Source organism: Setaria italica, chromosome III (assembly GCF_000263155.2).
Source record: "Setaria italica strain Yugu1 chromosome III, Setaria_italica_v2.0, whole genome shotgun sequence".
NCBI classification, from domain to species: domain Eukaryota; kingdom Viridiplantae; phylum Streptophyta; class Magnoliopsida; order Poales; family Poaceae; genus Setaria; species Setaria italica.
The window spans coordinates 12,814,261-12,830,810 of record NC_028452.1 but is presented as its reverse complement, the minus strand read 5'-3'; the positions used below and the strand labels follow the sequence as shown (position 1 = coordinate 12,830,810).

Genomic DNA, 16,550 nt, shown 5'->3' with positions numbered 1-16,550 from the left:
AGAAGGCACTCTAGATCCTTCCTTGTTGCTGTGTAAATACCAATATCAACCAAAACTTTATCCTGTGATGTTGAATTGATGTACTGGACAGTGGACAACTCATCTGCATTGATCAAATACTCTGCGGATAATAGTTAGATGACTAATATTATCTATGTATTGTTAAAGAAATTCGCATGGAGTAGTACCATTTGACGTGCTATCAGTTGATAGTGGTTCATCAGGCATCACAACATCTGGGATCTCTTCTTTTTCCTTGTTCTTGTTGGGTCAATGATGTTTTGTGCCAATACTGTACTCATATTGGATGTTTGTTTGTTGGATGGGTTTTTTTTTGATGATTCGATGGATTCCTCGCTGTAGCTTTGTGCTTTGGTTGTGCCTTATCCTCCTTTATGTTGATTTCAGGCTTGCCTATATGTGTGCCCGTCGCCTCTAGCACGACATTTGTAGGTTGTCCCACTTCCCTTTTCAAGAAATGTGTAGGGCTTGTTGGGTTCTCTGAAATGCTAAACACGGCTCTGATACCAGCTGTGGCGGAACCATCTCGGATTAGCTTGATTAAGCAGGGTTAAGCCACCTAACATGCGACACTCCTGCCTAAACCGAGTTAATACGAAGTGCCGTCGGATTTCCTCCGATTTAACCATTTAAACAGGATCGAGTTTAGCAAACCCACACGAAGGTGAGTGGTTACAGAGAAAACAACAAGTCCACTGAGTTGAACAAGTTTTACCCAAATAATTTGGCCACAAAATCCAACATCAGAGTTTTACAAGATTCCGAGAAAACAGCCGAGAAAACTAGCGGAAGACTTCGTCGGGGTCGGATGTCCGGGTGAGGCCAGCCAGAACATCACTGAGTCCTCTCCTCGCCGTCCGAGGAGGTGTCCCACTCGACCGTCCAGCCTGGCGGGAGCTGGGGCGGCCAAGCACCAACCAGAGAGGGGTCGGAAGCAGCAACCTCACCTGAAAACAGAAGCTACAACAAGGCTGAGCTACTAAGCTCAACAAGACTTAACCGATAGGAGTGAGGGCTACTACTCCTTCTAGACATGCAAGCTGTTTGGCTGAGGGGTTTGTTTGCCAAAAGCACTAAGTAAAAACCCTATTTCCAGGTTTTAGCTCAGGTTCTAAGTTCCATTACCAGTCTAGGTTGTGCAACCTATTCTAAGCAATCATAGAACCAAACAAGATGTATAGATATATCAACAAACATGTCATCCTTAGGTTCCTCATTTACTCAGGGTGACATAGCGATCAAGCAATCTCAAGCTGTGAGAGGCAGACGAATCGATTCGAGTTCTTTAACCATGCATGGTGAACCTAGCCTCACGACATCCGCGCACCCGGAGGTCGCTTCCTGTGTCGGCCTTCCCCATCAATCCCCTAAACCGTGTCGGGCCCATTTCCTTTGGTGCAAGGCTCCACAGACCCAGCCTTTGCCATTCTGTGACCACGCTTGCCACCACGTGCGACAACCAGCAGGGGAAACTCCGTTTCAAGAACAATGGGGCGACCGCTCACGTCTAGGTTCAATCCGGTACTAGGCTTCCTCATCCCATACTAAGTATGAGACTAGTACTTGCAAACACTTGATCACGAACACCACCACTGTGGGGCCTTAGCAAGATTTCATAGACAGACGGGGCGACCATCCAACCACCAAAGAGTTACCCAAACCTGCCCCGTCCATCGTCCTTATAGTTATAACAGGAGAGTAAACATGTAACTCCTATAACTCGCGAGTGACAGGAAATCACTCGACTTTTACCGTCTCCTAATTTAAGCAGTGCAACTACTCGGTCCAACAGCTAGTGCTCAGATCATTGGGATAACTAAGTCATGCATCTAGGGTTTCACACAACTCCTATACGTAAATGCACAAGCATGTTACAGAAGGCATGTGCAAGTCTGGTAAAACACATAGGACTTTCATGCAACCGGGGCTTGCCTTCAAGCAAGGAGGACGGGAACTGCTCGACTTCGGGGGCGACTTTGGCTTCGGAGGACAGGAGCTCGGCTACAGCTTCTTCTTCTGGCGCCGGGTGAAGCTCGTAGAAACCGTCGGCGAGGTGCAGCTCTACACGAATGCAATGCAAGGGTTAGCTTAGACAGTTATTTCACAGCAACATTGGCTCGCCTGAGCCCAGAAACTTGCAACAAAGAGCAGGAGGTTATGGTGGTTCGAGAGCTGATGATGATCAAGAGGTAAGGGTAGGAAAGGAATTAGTGATCTGATCCTTGAACTAGAGGATGTGATAACTGGGGTCCTTGGACGCAAGCGCTGAAGGGTTCCCAAGTTTTATACATACACCCTCGAGTTGAAGAAAAAGATCACAGCCAAGCCCTCGGGCAAGGCGGATAAGGGTCGGCGGAACAGACAGGGTCGGACGAGGCGGAACTGGGGTCGGGCGGATAGGAGGGGTCGGGCGAGGCGGACTGGGGTCAGCAACTCACCTTCTTCCTGAAAGGAAAGCGTGGGGTCGGGAAGAAGCGAACTTGGGCGGAGGGACTAAGGCTTCGAGCAATGGCTAAGACTGGCAATGCTCCGGCGGCGGTGCTGCTTATTGCGGATCACAAGAGAGCTTGTATGCAGCACCGAGGAGCAAGCTGTTGGTGACTTGGAGCAAACTGAGGGAGAACTGAGAGAAGAACTCCTCAAGAACTGGGCGGGCGGCGCTAGGAGCTTGAGCAGGGAGCTAGAGGAGGCTGAAGGCAACAAGAGCGGAGGGAAACTCCGGCGACGAGGGCATTCCTTTTATAGCTGCTGGAGCAGAAGAAAGGAAACGGCGCGGAGAGAGAGAAGGTAAGCGGCGCGAAGGCCGGGGAGAGGCAATGGAGTGCTCTGCCGGGGCGGCGATTGAGCAAAGAGGGCGGTGGTGCAGAACTCCGGGGGTGACGCAAGCGATCATTGCGTTCTGCCATCAGGGCGGCGTAGAGGCGGGTAGACTGGTGGTTGAGATTTGGCGGAAAGCGGGCGTCGCCGTGCGGGAGGTTTGATAGAAGCGACCGGCTTAACGGCGCTGGAATCGAGGGCGCACAGGTGAGAAGACAGACGGACGCGGCGCGGGGGAGAGCGCGGAACAACAGATTGTCGGGCGGCTTCTGACGGAGCGGGGAAAGGAACTATCGCGGCCGCGGTCGGGATTGGCGGTGGAGGAATCGTCGTGTAGCGGCGACCGGGCGGCGCAACTGTGGCTGAAGGGACGGAAAAGACGGGCGACATCGGGCTCTGGGGCCGGGATCTGGTGGCGTGATGATGGGCGCGGGAGGCGAGGTTCTGCAGAAAGGGGTGCAGAGGGCTTCCGCTGCTATTGGGGAAAAGGGGCGGGTGAAACCACTCGGTTGCTTGCCAGAGACAAACTGAGCGGCAGGCGTCGGAGAAGACGAGCCACGCGGCAGGAAGACTCTGAGGTGGCCATGCAACTCGAGTGCGGCTGTCGCGGGGGATCTGGTAAAGATCTCGCGGGTCCATCGGTGGATAGATCGGACGGGTGAGGAAGATCAGCAGAATCCGACGGTGGGCTGAGCTCGCCGGGGTCGGGAGAGGAACGAAGCGGGAAGGGGTCGGATCTCAGGGGTCGGGACCAGGCGGAAAACTGAGCATTTAGGTGCGGGCAAGCGAGACAGCTGACTAAAGCTAAGGGCTGCGATCACGACTAACTGGAAGGCTTAGGGATCGGTCGTTACAGGTATGCCAAATAATATGGTAACAGACTTACACGTTGTTCTTGTATTACATCATCGAACCGCTTATTAAGTGCATTGAACTTGTCATCAATTTGATTTGATAGTAACCTGTTGCTGATGCCTGATTTTGACACGTGTTTGGAATCAGCGTCAAAGGAGGAGAAAGGGGGGCCGATGCAGCGAATAGAAGCTACAGTATTTCGGCCGACTGGCAAAAAGGAGTCGGTAGAGGTTGGCCGATTGGGGGCCAGAGCGGCTTGGCCAGTATGGGCCTAAGGTGGGTCAGGAAGAAGATCAGTTGAAGAAATAGATTGGCCTTTTGGAAGATAATAACCAACTCCGATACAAGTTGTGTTTGTAAATATTTGTTATCGTTTAAAATTAGAGATAGATCCTAATCGGTTAAGAAATTAGTTATAATAGGGTATAAATAGCTGCCTTGAGAGGCTTGTAAACAACAACATCAATCAATACAACAAATCTACTTTTTCCTTGTACTTTACTTTTCAAGTCGGCGACTTCGTCAAAACCTTTTTCTTTTCACGAGTTCGTACGGGTTGGTAGGGCTGCATCGACACGATCTCCGGTCGATTTGTAAGTTCCGCTTATCGAGTAATATCTAAGCTTTAACTTCGGGCGCATCGCTGTTGTTTCATTTAAATTTATTCACCAATTATTGATATTAACTAGAATTATAGGTTTTATCTATTGTTCTAGTTTTATCATCAGTTATCTAGCTTGAAATTCGAACTGTCGGCTTCATTATTATCATTCTTATTTATTATCATATAGCCGATTAGATCTGTTTCAAGTATTGTTTCGTAGCGTTGTTTAAGTTGCTCTAGTAGTTTCTTTACAATTGCTACACAATCATCGACTGCTCTATAGCCGGTCATTTACACACTAAATTGGCCGATTCGTTGATACGCTTTTCAAGACATATCGGAACCTTAGCCGATCGGAACCCCTGGAATTTAATACTTTTCTTTCCTTGTCAATCAACAGGTCAGATTGATTGGCACGCCGCACGAACTGCACCAGGGCAATAACCCGAACAGGAGTTAAGCAGATTCTCCCGGGTCGTGTGTCCGACGCTGAGGATCGTCGGGCGATTTTCAGTGCCAACACCTGTACTGATTGGTAATGGGCACTTGAAGTTCCTGCATAATTTTGTGATTGCTATAAGCTTGTCCCTTGTCCGATTGTTCTGATGTTGTGTGGCATTGGGGGATTGAGCATGAGTTGTTATGCTTACATCTTCTAATGTCATTGACAATCTGATATAAAATAGAAAGAAGGATTTTGTTAGTAGTTGCTGGGGTTTCTATAAAGTAATGAGATGGTTACTGATGTCCGATATACTTTTACCTTTCCTTCCCCAAAATGATGGTTGCGTGCTAGTTTGCATCGTGCTTTGGCTCTCTTTTTCGTCCCAATATTGCATAAGTGGTTTGTCCCCTCCAGGCTGTTCTAATGTAGAGTACATATGAGACATAGACACCTTCTCCCAGTACCAGACCTGTAGTTAAAAAAATTGTAGTTGTGTTTGCTGTGAATATAAACATAGTGTCATGAATCTTTGTTCAATATATGCAATGTACATGCCTGCAAAAGAACTAGATTCCCTTTAAGATTAGCTGGCTTTACCTCCCTGTATTCCCGTAGGCTTCTAATCAAGAAATTAAGAACCAAGCTACTCGAGTTCATGGCCTGTACCCCATTGTTTTCCTGGGATGAATGAATCTGATTAAAAAATTTGGACAAATATAAATTTTTCCATGTCACGTCGTATTGATAAACTGATCACAAACTGTATTGTTGCAGGCAAGATTGAACTTAATGGATAGGATGACGTAGGTGTAATTGGATCAAGTCGCGCAGGTGGGGCATGCTCCTTGTGTTGTGCGTCAGGTGTATGGTTCTGCTCCATGTTGAGGAGATGGAGGCGTGAGACAAATTCCCAGATAGGGGGTATTTATTCATATAGGAATTTGTACTGTATGGATATCTGGATATCCCCTACCAATTTGAATATGTTATCTTTACGTGTGAATTCTGTCTTGGAGATGATGGATAGAGTTAGTATTCAAATTGAATATTTTATTGCACGTATGAATTCTCTATCTGTTACCTGTACGTGTGAATTCTGCATGTTCGGCCGGGCCAAGCCCAACGTCGTCGTCCCGCTCGTCTTTGTCGTCGTCGTCGTCACTGGATCTTTCCTTCTAGTTTCCAATGTTTCAGTTGCACAAATAATCCAGACATATGTCATCAGAATTCAGGACACCAAAGCCATAAAAAGAAACAGAATGAATCTTCCTGGCAAACACAAATCTGAACTTCAAACCAAAACTGAACTGCACATATATTGGACGAATATTAACAAGAGCACACATGTTGATCTTTGTCACAACAGAATAATCTCAATGATACAGGTGCAAACACTGTGGAAGCGGCTACTCTCACGATTCTTGCTTGTTTCAGGAGTATGTCGTGCCGGAGGAGTACGTGCAGACGATGAGAGAATCGATGCTGAAGAAGTGCCTGGTCTCGTCATCCTCTTTGTGTTCGAGCAAGTGCTTCTCTTGCACAAGTCCATGCTGTACGAACCCACGATGGACAAAAAGTTGCTGTTAAGGTTGAGTTTAAAGAGGCATTGCAGTCTGTCCTGAATAAATTATACCAGTAGAAGTTGAACTAACCTTGTTTTCTTTCTCACAATGTATCTTTTTAAACTTGATCTCCAGGTTCAGCACGATCACCTGACAGATACCAGTGTTGTAGATATAGCTACTGTGGATTTGTTAGTGAATGCTCTGCACTATATTTTCCCTACAATGTATCTTTTGCTTTTTCTTGTTTGATTTTTAGCAATGACAGTGTGCTTCAATCAGTCGAAAGATACATTTGTTCAGACAGCCAACTTCGAATTCAGTCAAATTTTCATCCCTCCTGCTCTCTTCTTCCTGCAAAAGTGGTTTTCATACAACAAAATGGGGATTATAGTGCATGTCATACTTTCTTTTTGATGAAAAACTGCAGGGTAGTTCCCAAACATTTCTTCATTTGCAAAAGCAACAGTTTGTTCAAAACTGGTAAATGGGATACATGATCATCTAATCAGTAATAAATATATGTTTTCCCACTTCCAGTCTGAAAACAGTTGAAAAATTCAAGAGCTGGAAAGCATCCCATTGGCACCAAATAAATTACAAATGAATTTGATAAAGACCAGTCCATAGGCAAAAACGCAGCGGTTGTATCCAGCCATTCAGTTTTCAACCATAGGTAAACCAGCAACTCGGAAGAGCACTTCCTGCAAATGCAAACTCAGCAGTTAACCACAGTGCAACAACAATGCCTGGATCACAAGTCAAATTGGATTCAAGCTAACCTGGTCCACTGTTTCACAAGCAAACTGGTCCACTGGTGCATGTGTTTGAAACTGAAAGCTCTCACAGAAGCAAAAGAAAGGAAAACACAATAAATTTATCTGTAGCTGTGCGCGCAACCTGAATGAGACACAGTGATCAGAAGCAGATGCAGGAAAATCTATAACAAACATGGTTAGTTATACAATAATAAAGACATCCCTGTCATGACTCATGTGCTACTTATAACTATATTCGTGGCATAAATACAAAATTTAACTATCTAACCTGCACATTTTCAAACAGTTCCCCAGAATTCATGGCTTGCCTTCCACCTCTTGTTGGATCGCGGAGCACCTTTTGAAACAATCTTCACCGGATCGAGTACTTTGGTGCCACCAGGCTGGTTGGCTGCTGAGAAATGAGCCGGCAATGGCCCAAATGGCGTCTCCTCTTCCATCCCTTGCTCATGCGTGTCTTCTTTCAAAATATCATCAAGTAACTTCATTACCCTCTCCGTCTCACCTTGGCTCCTAGAAACTTTGAATAAAGCACGATTGCCCTTTGAGCGAAAGAAATGGTAACGATCCATTTGTTCTGTCCAAACATGCATGTTGGTACGCATCTCCGTTGGGAAAGCACTCTTCGCATTCATAGTCCACCTCAGGTAAACACAACAAGGAGGGATGCTCTCTATACGAGAATACTTCATGACGCAGAAAGTATGCGCACATGGAATTCCTTCCCGCTCTAGCTTCCGGCAATGGCATCTAGCATCAATCAACGATGACCCAAAGGTACAAGTCACGTGAAAACAACGCTTGTTGTTGCCTTGAAATGAAACCTCATACCTCAAACACCCATTCTGCAATGTCACCTCTGTCACCGACCAATTACTTGATTTTTTAATCTGGAAGCTCACTTTCTAGAAAATATTTGGTGTGAAGATCTGCGCAGCACTTTTCTCAAGAACATCAACAGAAATCTTAGTGAACGGGATAGAACATAGCGCCTTTGCATCAAGCTCAATCTCATTCTGACAAATGCGTGATAGGCAGAACTCGTAATGCTCCATTAAATCAACCAAGGACATCTTTTGGTCTAAATGGTTGTGAAGAGTTTAGACTCTTGCTCCTCTGATTGCTTTGCAGGCTCAAGAAATGTCTCCCTCTTGTGAATGTGGCAGCCCACTTCCTTCTAAGTTCATACATCCTATTTACCCATAGGTTATCTTCTTTGATATTATGGGTACCTCTAAACTCTCTCCAAAGCCTATCAAATTCACCCTCCATTGCATGGTATATGAACTTCTTGAAATCCTTGAGCTTCGAACCACGGAACTGTTTCATCATGTTCTGCTCTATGTGCCAACTACACAATCTGTGATCTGCATCAGGCATGACAATCTCAATAGCTCTCATCATCACTGCGTCCCCATCAGTGATTAAGGATTTTGGATGCTTCTGGTGCATCGCTTCCAGTAAAGCCTCGAGGAGCCACACATATGACAAGATAGTTTCATTCGATAAAATACCGCAGCCAAAGACAACTGTGCTTCAATGATGGTTAACTCCTATAAAAGGGACAAATGGAAGATTGTACCGGTTCACTCGGTAAGTGCTGTTGAATACAATGATGTCTCCAAAAACACCATAGTCTATCTGCGACTGTGCATCCGACCAAAATAGGTTCTTCAACCTGCCTTGTGTATCCACACTAAATGTGAAAAAGAACTCTGGATCTTTCTCTTGCATCTGACACATATGATTCAACACAAATTCTGCGTCGCTTCCTTCAACCTTTCCCTTCTTTTACCTTGAAAAAAAATTGTACAAGTCCTGCGAAAGAAATCCAGTCTCGCCTGGACCACTGTGGCTGGCCTCCATTACATCCCTGATCTAAAATGGACGCAGCCCACCTAGTCCCATCTCGATTGCCTCCGCTTTCTGAGGATCATTAAGCCCTCGATGAGACCGCAAAACAAAAACATGCTCTGGTTTTGCAAGGGCATGTTTATGGACATCCATAAAGTCCTTCACATACCAGATGGCAATACTTTCAATCCACTCCACATCAAGCCTAGCTGTGCATCCATAATGGGTGAGGGCACGCGGCTGTCTTTTTTGATCCATCCTTTCAAAGTACTTAACAGATCTATATCCTTCACAGGAGCACATGAGTCTTCTCCATATCACCTCTTTGGTGCCTGTCTTGTACCTAACTCTATCCTTTCTGATACTAAATCCTTTATGGTATGCATAATCATTGTAAAACTCATAGAAATCTTCCTCCCTCGTAAAAATCTGATCTACAATACACTTATATTCTTTAGTTTCCTCCAGGCTAACATACCCTTCTGCCTCCATTACGGTAACCTGCAACAAAAAATATTACACGTATCACAACCATTTCAAAGAAAACCTTCGTATCAACATAGGACGGAACTGAAGTTCTTCATCCCAACCTAACTAACAAAGCTTACCACATCTGCAATTGCAGGTTAATATTAAAATAATCAGCAGCAATTAGCTAAGCAATACACCGCGTGACCTAACCAATGCTGGAAATGATGGCCTTTGTGGTGGTAACCCTCAACTGAAATTGCCACCCTACTCTAACCACTCCAGGAATAAGCCATTGCAAAAACTTGCCATAATAGTTGCCATATGCAGTGGTTGTGTTTTTGTTGCATTAGAATTTGCACTGTCTTCATTATACAGAAAGAATAAAAAATAAAAGCAAACCAACAGAGCTCAGTCATTGGTGAACAACACATGAGGGTATCATGCTGAATTGGCCCACGCAACTAATGGTTTTTCATCTGATAACCTCATTGGGGCTGGGAGCTTTAGTCCAGTTGTGGTTCCATTTGCTACAGCTCTCTATTCTCTTCTAATAAAAGTTTACAGTGCTAGGTTTTATGTAAGTTAAAACTTTGTTACTATTTCTCTCGCTTAAATAAGTACAAGTTCAATGAAACTCAATTTTCTAGAGTAGGTCAGAAAATAGCTGAAACTTGTAAATTCCTAATAAGGGAAAAATAAATAAGCTATTTCACACTTATTTGTAAATAAATATAACAAAGAGTTTTATAGTTGCATAAATGAATACTGCAAGAAACATGTTATTACATACTCAAATTCTTGGAAAGGTCACTTTCTTACAAAATAAGGGGGTGTTTGGATACGAGGTGCTAAACTTTAACAGTGTCACATCGGATATTCGGATGATAATTAGAAGAACTAAACATAAGCTAATTATAAAATTAATTGCAGAACCCTGTGCTAATTCGCGAGACGATTCCATTAAGCCTAATTAATCCAACATTAGCAAATGGTTACTGTAGCACCACATTGTCAAATCATGGACTAATTAGGCTTAATAGATTCGTTTCGCGAATTACACTCCAACTGTGCAATTAGTTTTGTAATTAGTCTATATTTAATACTTCTAATTAGCATCCAAACATCCGATGTGACGGGTGTTAAACTTTAACACGTTGGAGCCAAACAGACCCTAAGACCTCCTGGAACTGTAGATGTGGGATTGGGCAAGGAGGTCTCCACCCAGGGTGATGTCTATAGCTACGGCATACTGTTACTGGAGATGTGGGAGGTGGGGGAGTGGCGGCGCGTGGGGAGAAGGGCGTGGCAGCGTGCGGGCGGTGCTGGCGAGGCGGCGGTGGCGGTGGCTGAGTGGTGGCGGCGCGGCGTGCGGGCGGGGGCGGGGCGGCGTGCCGGCGGTGGGAAACTGGCGGCGCGTGGGGAAAGGGTGCGGGTGGTGGCGGCGCGGCGTGCGGGCGGGGGCGGGGCGGTGTGCCAGTGGCGGGAGACTGGCAGCGCATAGGGAATGGGCTCGCGGGGGACTGGCGTGTGAGGAAAATGACTAGCAGAAAAAAAATTCTCCAAATAATATATGCCGCGCTAATTACAATTTTACCCATGCTAAAAAAGGACTTATACTCTATACTACCACCTGCTAGTATTGTGCATCGTAAAAAACCTCTTCCCGTAATGGCGCCGTCCGAGGTGATGCAGACGGCGATCACTCCGCGCAACGGATCCAACAGCATCGAGTTCTACTGGTTCTCCGAGCCGCAGCCCGGGGACCCGACGGTGGGGTACATCGCCATCTTCCACTTCTCCGAGCAGTGCGACAGCAACACATCACCCTCAACGAGGACATGTGGTTTTGGCACAATTACAGGCCACCGTACCTCCTCTCGGACTGCATCTACAACACCGAGCCCTTGGGCCGCTTCGCGCGGTACAACTTCTCCATCGACGCCACTGCCAACTCGACGCTACCGCCGATCATCAACGCCGGCGAGGTTTTTTTCGTCATCTCCACCAGCAATGTCGGCACGGACTCCTCGGACGGTACGTACATGTAGACAAACATATATGATGAGCATGCATATGAGCTTATGACTAAGCAAACAATGGGTATGTGTTAATGAAAACTGCGGTGCAATTAACAGTTTCTGCAATCGCGGCGATCAAGGCCAAGTATCAGGTGCAGAAGAAACTGGGCGGGTGACCCCTGCGTTCCCAAAAATCTTACGTGGGATGGGTTGACATGCAGCTACGCCAGTTCCAATAATCCTTCGAGAATCACCAGCATGTAAGTACCGAATCACAAATCACAAATAATTGACATCTTATATTAGACACCAATAGACGAAGCTACTTTTTCCATAATAAATTCATAATTTATTTTCTTTATGAAACTACTTTTAATTTCAAAATAAAATATGCTAGGATTAATTTTTATATAAGAAAAAGTCTACTTTGCTCTCTCAAATAATTTAGTTTGTGCATCTATCCCTCAAACAAAATTGAGGAAAACTGAATTGTTTATAAGAGAGTAAACGGACTTGTTGCAATGTTCATCCATACCACCAAGCTAGTCAATGATATGTAGGATCTGGACCTATATGTTATTACCATGAATTAATGGTATTGTTGAAAATGCCTCAGATGGCGTTTCTTTATACGATGAAAATATTCCAAAATAAAAGTTACCCTATTTGGTGTTTATCTTTAACAACTAATTCTTTTCTATCCATTTATTCTTTATAAATCTAATAAACTTACGATATTATGAAATTACCTTCTAGGATGTATCCACATATATAGTTATCATTTGTTCAAACTAAATATAAAGGTACTCTCTCCATTTGAAATTATAATGCATATTTCATTTTGTTAGGACACGACTTTAACTAGTAATTACTCTATTAATATTACACTTGATATGAAAGTGTAATCATAAGAGAGTAGTTTTGAATGTTAATCTAAATGATTAGCTGAGTGTCACAAAAAATATATATTAATAGAGAATAGTTGGTCAAAGGCTTGTGTTAACAAAACAAAATATGCCTTATAATTTTCAAATTGAGGGAGTACATATAGTAAAAAAGAAGTCTGAAAATATTATTTTGACTGGATCCTCTTTGAGACTTCATGTATTGGCGCCAGGAAGGAGTAGTTAGTATCTTAAAAAAAAAGGGATAAAGAAAAGTATAGTCAAACTGATTTTTCAGGACATTTTGCAGAAACACGTCCTTTAGTGGTCTTCATGGCGATATGTAGTCTTCTTTCGCAAAGCTCAAGGCCATCCAATATTTGTAAGTATAGAGTTCTTGATCATTTTCAACCTTGAAATAGCTTATGAAACAAAATCAGTAAAAAAAATATTTACATTGCCATATTTATATATGATGCAGGGACCTATCATACAACAATCTGTCCGGCTCCATTCCTGATGCCCTTTCACAATTGTCATCACTATTAGTTCTGTAAGTTGCTAAAAATATTTTTCGCCTGACCCACCCCCATGTCGACTGACACCAGTAGCATTTCGTTTCTTCCAGAGATTTAACAAGCAACCAGCTGAGTGGATCAATTCCCGCTGGACTTGTCAAAAGAATTCAAGATGGCTCCCTAACTCTACGGTGGATTATTATATGAATCTATTTTTGTTTTGCGAAGTATATTGACACTTTGATTCAAACAGTTTTAATATCAACACTTTATTGAAACAGTTTTCATTTTATTCATGTTTGTAGATATGGCAATAACCCAAACCTTTGCACCAACGCCGATTCATGTAAGCCGCAAAAGGGGAAGAGCAAACTTGCCATCTACATTGCTGTCCCTCTAGTTCTGGTTGTGGTGATGGTATCAGTGGTAGCACTGCTCTTTCTCTTCATGAGACGCAAAAAGCAAGGTGACATGCATCAAACTGTCTACGCCCTTGCAATTTCGCCACATCATGAACAAATACTAATGTTTGTTGTTGTTGCATATCCCATTCAGGATCAACGTCGATGAACAATACCGTGAGGCCTCAAAACAAGCCGCCGATGAGCTATGCACCAGCGCCACTGCCACCAGGTGCACGCAGAGCCCGTTGCACCTCGAGAACCGTAGATTCTCGTACAAGAGCTGGAGATTATCACAAATAACTTCCAGCGCGTGCTCGGCCGAGGAGGGTTCGGGAAAGTCTATGATGGTTCTTGGAGGATGGCACTCGGGTGGCTGTTAAGCTGCGGTCTCAGTCTTCCGAACAGGGTGTCAAAGAGTTTCTGTAGAATTCTTCAGAATTTGAATCAAGATTTTTTTTTTTGCAAAGATACTGCGGAATTTGATCACTCAGGCCGATGATTTGTTCAGGCTCAGATCTTAACACGGATTCATCACAAGAATCTTGTTTCCATGATCGGTTAAGGTAAGGATGGGCAATACATGGCACTTGTCTATGAGTACATGTCAGAAGGCACCCTACGAGAGCAGATTGCAGGTATGTCATATGCGAGCTGTTAAGAGTTCAGCTTGCACAGTACACCCTGATACTTCAAACTGACAAGTTTTTAGTGTTGTTCATCTATATGGTGATAGGGTCATTTATGAAGTGCCTATGTAGATATGAGTATCTCGTTTTATCTATTCGTTTGCAGGAAATGGCCGCAGCGGAAAGCGCTTAACCTGGAGGCAGAGGCTTCGAATTGCTTTGGACTCAGCTCAAGGTATTATGTCCCCCAACTATTAATTTTTAGTTTTATGTCTTTAACTCACTAAGCGGCTCACCTCAGGTCGTCGTCCAAATATTTTCCAAGTGGCATCCATGTCTTGATTTTGCCACTTTATTGTTCCTATCACTACCAGGCCTCACATTTGAAACTCATGTTCATGGTCTTTTCTCAATTGTTTTATTGCCCGTGTGAATGAACAAACAAAAAATTAGTAATACAATTTACAACTCTACTATGCCTCACATGCCATCCAATGAATGAAAAAAATAAAAAAATTAGGGGACACACATAGCATCTCCTAACATCATCTTTCATCATTCTCTCTCTAGCAGTGACGAGCCAGTAGGGGGCTGGCACGGCCATGGCCTCCTCATGGTTCTGTTTTTTACCTGAAAAACCTTGTAGATCAAGAAGAATTTAACCCTATGTTCTAGTGTTTGCTCCCTGATTTAAATTAGGTGCCCCCCCTCCCCCGATGCTTCTCTGTAGTCCATTAGCGTTCACATCAACAACCAAAACGATTTGATCTCAGTTTTTTGATATCGGGTGAACCACCTTAGCAAGTTCAGAGACATGGTAGTGTAAATCAATAGTTTGAAAATCTATATGACATATGGTTTACATTACTCTTCATTGATTTAATTTGTAGGGCAATTGATAGTGGAGTTTTAGTTTTTGCCTAAAATATGAACATTAATATACTTGTAGGGTTGGAGTATCTACACAAGGGGTGCAACCCACCTCTCATTCATAGGGATGTGAAGGCAACTAACATCCTTCTAAACGCGGAACTGGAGGCCAAGATTGATGACTTCAGCTTGTCCAAGGTTTTCAATCATGATGACGAAACTCAGTTATCCATGAATACTCTTGTTGGTGCACCCGGATGCGTCGATCCAGAGTACGTCAATCATGTGCCCATTGCCAAATTTTTCATTGCGCTCTACATCTGAGCTATACATGCATGCAACCTAAACTCAGTTACGCGCGAAGCCCTACTGACCTCACAAGTTTTAAACCGAGAAGCAAAACTTAGTTATCCTCGAACGTCGTTAGCAGGGCTCGAAATTAACCTCGCAAGTTTTAAACCGAGAAGCAAAACTCAGTTACCCTCGAACGTCGTTAGCAGGGCTCGAAATTAACCTCGCAAGTTACATGTTGGCAGTAAAGAAAACGGAACTCCTTTAACCTTGCACGTTCTATAGAGACACCTCTAATAGTAAAACTCATACTCTTGCATCACTTTTGCTACTAGAAGGACCCGAGGCTAGTGATTGACAACAGTAATGGCTAAACTCCAACTGAGCCAACCCTTGAGTGTTAGGAGTCGGTTCCGGGCACCAAGCTTTTACCTTTTTACTTTTTACTTAGGAACATGCTTGGAGAAGAACTATGCGAGGTTATGAACTCTCAACAAGGCTCAACGAAGCAGGTGCCTCGAGGCTGGACGTTCATCTCGGATGGCGGATGGAGCCTCGAAGCTAGATGATCAACTTAAAGTAAAGACGAAGTCCCGAGGTTAGAGGGCGGAAGGCGTGAGAAACGTGACCACGTGGAAGAGTTCAATTTGTATATGTTTCCTCCAATGACCTTTCTGTACGACATATCCTAGGAATGTAGTGGTTGAGAAAGGACATTTTCAGAATGCAAAGTAGCTCATGGGTCACTATAAAAGGGAAGCCCTACCCATTGTAAAGGGAGATTAGGTTTTTCCAATTTCAAGTATTATTCTCATTATAGCTTAAATCTGTTTGGTGTCAAATTCCTTTGAGACCAATATGAGCTATACATGCATGTAACCTAAACTTTCAGGTATCAAGCAACTATGCAACCAACAACCAAGAGTGATGTTTACATCTTTGGTGTCGTGCTGTTGGAGCTGGTCACGGGGAGGCAGGCCACCCAATCCGACCCGGAGCCCACCAGCATCATTCAATGGGTGCGGCGGCGCTTGGCTCAAGGCAACATTGAGGATGTTGTTGACACGCGAATGCGTGGAGAGTATGATGTCAACAGTGTGTGGAAGGTCGCGGATTTCGCACTTAAGTGTACCATGCAGGCGCCAATGCAACAACCTACAATGACCGATGTAGTGGCACAGTTGCAAGAATGCCTCGAGCTCGGGGAGGGGTACCACACTAGAGGTGGTAGAAGGGGAAGCTTCTACAGCATAGTAGCAGCGACCTCGACTTGAGCTATAATGTGTACGCTGCTGATAGCCAGTCAACTCACATGAGCCAGATCAGCACCGCATTTAAGATGGGTCATAATTTTGGAAAGATGTCAAGAATGGGCGGAGGTCCTATTGCGCGATAAGGCTCTTTTTGGATGTTACAGTGATGTTATTACACCCAAATTAAAGCAAGTTTGAGTGTATACAAAGGTCAACATTATAAGTGTGTGCAAATTTGCCTTTAGAAAGGATTGTATGCTGTTATTATTTATTTATTA

General features: G+C 44.1%; 1 pseudogene; it reads left to right on the top strand.

The window, feature by feature from the left end:
- LOC101756747 overlaps nucleotides 1–16,550 on the top strand; it is a 45,800-nt pseudogene that overhangs the window by 5,355 nt on the left and 23,895 nt on the right.